Source organism: Theobroma cacao, chromosome 6 (genome assembly GCF_053813885.1).
Source record: "Theobroma cacao isolate CCN51 chromosome 6, ASM5381388v1, whole genome shotgun sequence".
Classification (NCBI taxonomy): Eukaryota; Viridiplantae; Streptophyta; class Magnoliopsida; order Malvales; family Malvaceae; genus Theobroma; species Theobroma cacao.
In genome coordinates, this window is record NC_142644.1 from 1,018,867 (window position 1) to 1,027,460 (window position 8,594).

The 8,594-nt window shown below is 31.8% G+C and overlaps 1 long non-coding RNA gene across 1 annotated transcript; it reads left to right on the forward strand.

Moving 5' to 3' along the window:
* The first annotated feature begins 5,049 nt into the window (after positions 1–5,049).
* Positions 5,050–6,830, forward strand: LOC148761953 (uncharacterized). Its single transcript, XR_016026955.1, has 3 exons — positions 5,050–5,172; positions 5,822–5,905; positions 6,761–6,830. It is a non-coding gene; the product is annotated as an uncharacterized LOC148761953 (long non-coding RNA).
* Positions 6,831–8,594: the final 1,764 nt, after the last annotated feature.

Here is an 8,594-nt window from a genome sequence, read left to right on the forward strand (position 1 = left end):
ACCCTGCCAGGCGCCACCCTCACTTCGCGTCTGGCAGAGTAATGGGAGCGTGCGCCCTCCAGAGGCCAAAAATCGAGTATGAAGGGGATGGGGCACTATAGCAACCCAGGGGGGAAGTGATCAACAATCAAAAATCCCCAGGCAGCCAAAAAAAATCTATAAAAAACCGAACATTCAAACTCGAGAAAAAAATAAAAAAACCAAACAAATTCCTAAAAATTCCTATCAACCTAAAAACACAGCATTAAAAACATCCTAAGCTTTCTAGCAACCAAAAACAACCACAATCCATAACCAAAAAATAAAATAAAAAAAACAAAAAAATCCAAAATGCCACCGATTGGGTTAGTGAGTTGAGGGGTTTTGTTTTTAGGTGAAAGGAGAGGAAAGAAAATTTTTTAGGGTAGATTTTGGATTTTTGGGGGTTTTTGCTGCTGCCAAATAGAAAGTAATTTTGGGGAAGGGATTCTGTTGCCGCTAGTCAAAGTAGGAAAGCTTTGGTCTTTTGCGTCACCAGTACAGTGAAGATCTGGTGAGAGGGCGAAAATGAGAGGAACGATGAGTGAAGAGAGGGTGATCTTGGGTGAGAGAGAGTAGAAAAAATAGAAACTGCTAGAGAGAAAAAGAAGTAGCTGGCCACTAGAGAGAGAAAGGGAAGGAAAAAGTGAAAAAAGGATCAAAAAATAGTGGGGGTTCTTAAAGTGCGTCGTATGGGTAGATCTTTCCTTTCCTACCCCAGATGGCATACTTTGGAAGAATAGAATTTGCTGGCTGTAGAGTAAAAAGTTGATTAGAGTGGGCTGTAGATTTGGAGGAGCTTAGAAAGGTAAAACATTTATCATTTCTCTTAAATTTTTACGGCTTGAGCTGGTTCATTTTATTTGTTCCTAGGATTGCTGTTTAATCATTTAGGATTAGTACTTCAATATAATGTTCTAAAATCCTTGGGTTTAATTTTTGAGATTTAAGAAAGTAATAAAAATAGAGGGATACATAAATATAAAAAAAAATTTACATAAGAAAAGGATTTAAATGTAAGAAAATATTTATTAGAGGTATTTAAACTGAGGAAAATAAAGCATATAACAAAAAAAAATAGATTGCTAAATAAAATATGTTTATAGTGATAGATCTAGAGAGCTAAATTAAAATATAAAAATATAAAAATATAAATGAATGAAATAGATGATAGGCTAAAAAATATATATAAAGGTTAAGTTAAGTAAAAATTGGAAACTATTGAGATATTGGTGGGGTATCCTTGGGTAAAACCATATAAAGGAGCATGTAAAATATGTTTATACATTAGATTATAAAAATATATTTAGTGAATGAGAATAAACAAGGAAGAAACATTTTATGTTAAATAAAAAACTATATAGTTGAGCTAGCCAAATAATTATAATAGGATGGGTATTAGAATTGACCTTAGAAAAATTGAATTTTAAGACACCATAATATCAAATAAGATAAGTAAATAATACCGATGATGGGATGATCGCTCGGGACGCGAGAAATCGCAATCCCGGGCCAATATTCTCTAGGTTTGGAATTCGAATCAAGGCTCCACCAGTACGATGGGAGGGCCTCAATTTCAAGATCTCGAAATTTTAATAAATAAATAATTCAACTATACAAAAATTATTCAATAAAAATAATAAATAAATAACAATAGATAAAAAAATGATAAAAATAATAATAATAATTTAAATATATAGTAAATAATTAATTTGTGAAAATGCAATATACATGACATTAAATAAATAAAAAAAGAAAATAATAAATAATAAAAAAAAATCTAAAACAACAACTAATTTAAAATTAAGCATTAAATCTCAAGTGGCATAAACTATGAATTAATAAATATTATAAAAAATATGAAGAAAAAGATAAAAAAGAATTAAATATAGATATATAAAATAAGATTTTAGGCACTAGGTTTGAATAAAAGATTGCTTACGAAAAAATATAATAATAATAAAAATATAAAAATATAAAAAAAATAAAACATAAAAGAATCATAAAAAAAATAAGTTTTTCAGTTCACTAAAAATAACATAGAATCATTTATTTAATTATAAAAGGAAAATATAGGAAAAATCTAGAATTAAAATGTAAGGTATAAAGAAAATGATAAGGAATAAAATAGAAAAACATGATAATAAAAAATAAAATAAAATGAAAATAACAATTAAATAATAATAAATGAAAAAATAGATAATTGCATTAGTATAACATATATATATATTGCATCATGCATATCATTGCATATAAATATTTCTATTTGTGAGTTTAAGCCCCGATGATAGGATCTCCCGAGGATCTGGCGAAGGCAGGTATTTCTCGAAAAGTTCCCTAGTTGAAAAGATGTCATTGGGTCCTACCAGTATGATGGGAGGGCTCGAAAAACATCTTTAATAAAAGGCTATTGCTCGAATTGGGTTCATTATGCACGAAAACGCTATTTTTAAAGAAAAACGTACAATGACCCCTATGATGGGAATTATTCGTTGAATTTGCGAAGGCGAGTTTATCGGATAAATCCCTAGGTGAGAGAACACTCTGGATCCCACCAGTATGATGGGCGGATTCGGGAGAATGTCCTCAATAAAAGGGTTATTCGTCCGACATTTTTATCTCATGCCATGCATCTCATCTTACCTCCCATTTGCATTCCATTTTAGGTTAAATAGGAGATAAAATAAGAGAATAATAACTAAAAAAAATAGTGAAATTAAAAATTAAAGCCTAAGAGGATAATTTAAAAAATGGTACCGTTCATGGAATGGGCGTCTCGGGGGTGCTAATCCTTCCCCGGGCGTAACCGTACTCCCGAACTTAGATTTAGAAAAACGTAGACCAATTTAAGGTTTTTTTTTGTGGGCTTAAAATTAATTTAAAGCTTCATCGATTAGAATCGAGTCAATAGGTTGCCAATCACACCTAGTAAAAAAGATTGGTGGCGACTCCTAATTTTTTAGAGTTTTCATCACGTCTGACGATAGGGTTCCCGGACCCGCACGTTACGAAAATGCTTCCAGAGCCGACCTTAGCCTTTGACTGAAGTTAAAGCAATGAAACATTTAGGCTTGTAATCGTAAATCAAATAATTAAAACACAATAACATCATCAATTGATAAACAAATCTTGATAAACATCAAATAAACAAGATATACAAAATTAACCCCTAGGGCAAGGGATGTCAACGAGTCATGTACCCTATAATTTTCCTAAACTCGAACCTTAACCCTATAAAAAATCAACTACCCTAACCCCATTAACTACCTGTATAATTTTAAAATTAATACCCTAACCCTAACCCTATTACATTTTTACTAACCTATAATTACCCTAACTCGTTTAAAAATTTAATTATATTAAAAAATTATTAAAATCTTCTTCATACAATTTCTCAATGTATACCCGAATCTGTATACATATACAATAATATTTCTCTACGTATTTCATAAAATTAACTACTAATTAAATTTTCTTCCACAAAAATATTAAAATTTAAATTTAAATAAGCAAAAACAAAAATCTTAAACTTAAAATTAAATAACTAAAAAAAAATATATGGGGAACCAAACAACAGCATTATCACCAAAAATCAAGTCTAAAAGTACTAATTGCAATATGAGGTAATGAAAAACTCTCTCCTAGACTAATGACAACATCGACATTGGCATGTTCCATTAATTCTTAAAGTATCATTTTTCAGTAACATACAATACTAATATCATTAAGTTATTAACAGACAACAATAGCAACACATCAACTCCAAAAAACTGTCTGAAGCATGCAATAAACTAGTATAATTTTGCAGTAACAGACAGCCCTAATTGAAACATCAAATCTTCTTTGCATAACAATTATTAAGAATGAACCTAGTTTTGCACCTCACGTCTCTGTTTAAGTGTGAGTGAAATACCCCATACTTTGATATGGTGATAAATAAAGTTGATCAAATGCAAATTGAGGCCAATTAAAATGTTTAGAAGTGATAAAAGACGAAAGGAGTAGTTTAGGATAAAATGTTTCGCAAGTGAGAAAATAATAATAATTTTATCGGAGGAGAATTTGTGAGATAAAAGGCGATTTGGAAGTCAAGTGAGGCATAATAAGGTATTTTTGGTACCAAGGAGACAAGATAAAATTTTTAGAATAAAATAATATTTTATTAATAAAATAATATTAAAATATTAATATTTAGCCGGATGTCGAAGTCAATCAAGAAGGAGGATCATATGGTTGATCCAAGTGGGGGAGAAGATGACAAGCCTGACTCTACAGAAATATTTGTGATGACATACATGTGGTGGATAACATGTTTACATGCTAAGAGAGTCTTGAAAAATTTACAAAAGTCGGTATTGTACCTAGAGGTACAATAAAGTTGATTTAAGCCTCAAACTAGATCAAATAGAGAATTTACAATGAAATTAAGAATTTTAAAGTCTCAGAATGGGTTAATATGGTGATTCGGAGTTCGAGGATCAATTTGGAGTCAAATTGGAATTTTCGCTATCCAGGGGTAAAATGGTCATTTGCCACCTGGGGACAAAATGAAAATTTTTAGAAAAGATTTTTGGTCCCATTTGACTTATTGGAGTAAGATTTGAGGTTTAGAAGTGAAAAATTTTAATTTCGATATAATTTGGAGAAAAAGGGTAAAATGGTAATTTTACCATTCGGAATCGAAAATTTAATTTTTTGAAAGGATTTTGATCAAATTTAATTATTTGGAGTGTGAAATGAGTATGAGGAGTGAAAATTATGCATTATGGAAAATTTTCAATTTTTGAGGTAAAAATGTAATTTTTGAAAAGTTCGGGGGCAAAAGTGTAATTTTGAAAAATTTGCTCCACCAAAACTTTGGAAAAATCTGGAAATTTCACTTAAGACTTGTATAAGTCAAAGGGAATGCATGGTGAAAAAAATAGGACAAGTGGATGGCTAGAAAAAAAAATGAATTAATAAAATATTTAAAATATGAATAAAATAATATTATTTCATTAAACAATAAAAAGGCATAAAAAAAATCAGCCCACCCATTCTTCTTCTTCAACATTCGGCCAAGCAAGAAACAAGAGAGAGAAAGGAGAAAACAAAACCCTAGAGAGAGAAAATCAAAGAAAAAGTGTGAATTTTCAAGGAAATTAAGTGAAAAAGGTGAGATTTTTTCTATTAAGCTTGAGTTTTCTTATTCCCAAGCATTTCTCTTTATTTTCCATGATTAAATTACATGTTTTCATGATGAATTCAATTCTGAAAAAATGGGTTAGGAGAGAGAAAGTTGTTGGATTTATTTGATTTTAATTTATGTTAGTGTTTTTAGTTAGTTTAGCATATTTAGAAACAAAACAACAAGAAAATAATTTATTTTCTCCTCCAACCATTAATGGCTGAATTTACCATGTAGTGAGTGAGAATGAGTTTGATTTTATTCTAGGAGAATTGGTTAAGGAATAATGAATTATGAGCCTAGAAAAATAATGAGAATTTTCGGAGCAAAAATATGAATTTTTACCCACTAGGGGTATTTTCGTAATTTGCTGTTGGGACTGATAATTTGCATCACACTGAGAGACATTAAGTTAATTTGGGTGCAATTGAGGTATAGAAACTGAAAAGAATTAAATTGGAGTTTAAACGAACCCGTTAGGAATTTAATCGGGTGATAAGACGAATTAGGCTAATACCGGATTTAGATAGTTACCAGTGCATTTTTACATTCCATATCATGCATTGGTAGTCCAAATTAGTTTAATTTTGATTTAGTACCAACTTAGTGAAATTCTCGATTTTGTACTATGTCAAGGTGGTGAGTCCTCCAGTAAAGGCAAGGAAATTGCATCCGAGGACCAGTAGACAGAGTGCTTCGAAAGTCTGCATTCTAGACATAGTGAGTAAACTTATTATCGTCTTAATTATCTATAGTAGTTTTATACAATTGTGTGATTTTATAGAAAATGGGTTTAAATGGTAAATTGCTATGTTTTAAGAGAAATTGTGATTTTATAAATTTTCTGGAAAATCGAATATTGGTTTTGGAAATAGAGCAATTGGAGACTGCCTGCTTGTGTTGTAAATTTATGGTTTTAAATTGAATGGCTTATGACAATATATGAGCATGAATGGTTAAAATGATTTTGGTGTCAGAATTATTTATATTGTGTATTCAGCCTTGAGAGGCTAGATTACGATAAATTGCCATGCCATGCTAGAATGAATTTTATTGAATTGGTGGAGTATATATTAATTATTTACTGCAGAGGGAGTTCCGGGGACCAGCCTATTAGAGGGGCACAGTAAACTCCATTATATTATTACCTCGAACGGAGAGGCGCGTAGGGTATCTCCTGGGGTAAAGCTTAGGGTTCACTTCACGCCAAACCACCACGTGAAGGGGAACTCAGCCAACGCCAAGGAACGGCTGTATTTTTCTCAAACTAAAATATATTTTAAGTGTATACAAAATTTTAATAGCCTTGGCGGACTCGGTTAGATGCCCTGCGCAAGGTATCACCGAGTATGAGTTTTGGCACGAGCCAAAGTTTTAAGAAATTCATAAGCCAAGTTGATTACTCGATTTATATGGATTGATTTATTTTGTTGAAATGAATTGAAAGGTAGTGAAATTACGGTATGATGACTTATTTTAATTGTCTCCATTTACTCGGCTTTAGATACTTTAGATGGTATCTGTTTACTCACTGGGATTATAAAATCTCACCCCTTCTTCCTATACATTTTTCAGGCTCAGGACAGTTTGTAGATAGTCGAGTAGGACGAGAACTAAGCTCGGAACTGCATTATAGAAAGTAAGAGTTCAAAGACTTACATCCTCTTGGTCAATTGAGGCCCACGTGTCATTGCAGATCAAAACTTATATTTTGGTTATCTGTATTTCTATTCATACAATTTTTACTTTACTTTCATGTGCGAAAAATTATTTACGAATATTTCTATAAAAATTTATTTTATGAGAAAATAGAATATTTTATTTATTATTTTTGAATAGTACTAGTTGTCAACAATTTGCTTTCAAATGAACGTTTTAGATACTTATTTGTTTTTAAATCATTAAATATATATTTTCTGCTTACCTACTACATTTTTAACAAGTTTCGAGATTTTCGACAAAAATGACGAAAATGCCCCTGTGAGCAAAAAAAAATGTTATGTTATGATTTGAAAATAATTTGTAATCCTTCGTATTTTGATTTTTTGATAACTATTGCTCATCGAGAAAGTGCGAAAGCTGATACGAGAGCCTTGCGGGGTTTCAATCGGCATTCGGGGTGAAGAATGTCTGTTGAGGCCTTGTGGCGGTTGTCACTGGCCCGATGGGGAGTTCCGGGTCGTGACAATTTTATTGGTATCAGAGCATGGTTTAAAGATCAGATTTTTTGATTTTAAAGCTTTGGATTTTAAAGTCTTTGGTTTTAAAGTTGTTTTAAGAAATCCACACTGACACTGCGTGGCCCCAAGTCCAGTTAAGTTAAGTTAAGTTAGGTTAGATTGAATAGAATATATGCATCTACATATAGAAATCTACCTACTTTTGAGATGCATAAATAATTAAACAATTACTATTTGATTGCATATAGGTTTTGAGGTGCACTGGTGACATACACACCATATCTAGGAGAGACGGTAGTCCCGACGCCTCTCATAGTATTAGTGAGGGATCTCTAGATTCTACTGTTAGGACCCGATGGCAGCCCGAACTGAGTAGTCCAAAAAGTACAGATAGTAATAATATTAATGTAAGCATAAGAGGTTCCCTTTTGAGAGAATCTAAGGAATATACTAAATAAAGGGAAAATTAAGGATAGCCGAAGGAGGTATTCGTTCTAGGAAGAGTGTGAGAGTAGTCCGACACTTTCCACCAGGCTGTGGGAGAAATGTAAGGGGACAACCAGAAAAGGATAAGGAGAAAATAATAGTGGCAAGTAGACCCCTTAGAAAAGTGTCAAGTGTACGACATTTTCCTCCCGGTTGTGGAAGAAATGCTGCACCGGTGAGTGATGAAGAGTATAGGAGAATACAACAAGCTTGGATTGAGGAGCAAAGGAAAAAAATCTCAAGTGGAGGAAAACCCAGAAGAGGATCTTCAGGAGGACTCGGAGTAAAATCTTCCGATAAGATCAGATTAAGATGATGATCCCAAGGACATGTAATATTTTCGTAGGATTTTACACTACCTTAACTCTAAGTAAATGTTGTGTAAAAGAGATAATAATTATCTATACAAAGAAGTAAAAATAGTTTGGCTTTTAAAGTATAGGACTAGAATGTATTATAAAATGTCTGTTTAAGTAACTGAAGGTATATGGGAATCTTTTAGTGTAACAGAGATAAATTGGTGATATAATTATTAAGGAAAGTTATAGAAGGAAGCAATAAGGTTATAAATGACATTCGAAATGGATAATGTGATTACATTAATGATTGTAATTTAAGCATGAAGGGGATTATTCAGTGATGTTATGACAATATGAGATAATAGTTGGGCACAAATATAACCCAATGAAGTTAAATTATGGAATATGGGGAATATAAAATTTTGATTCAGTAAGGATTGTGAG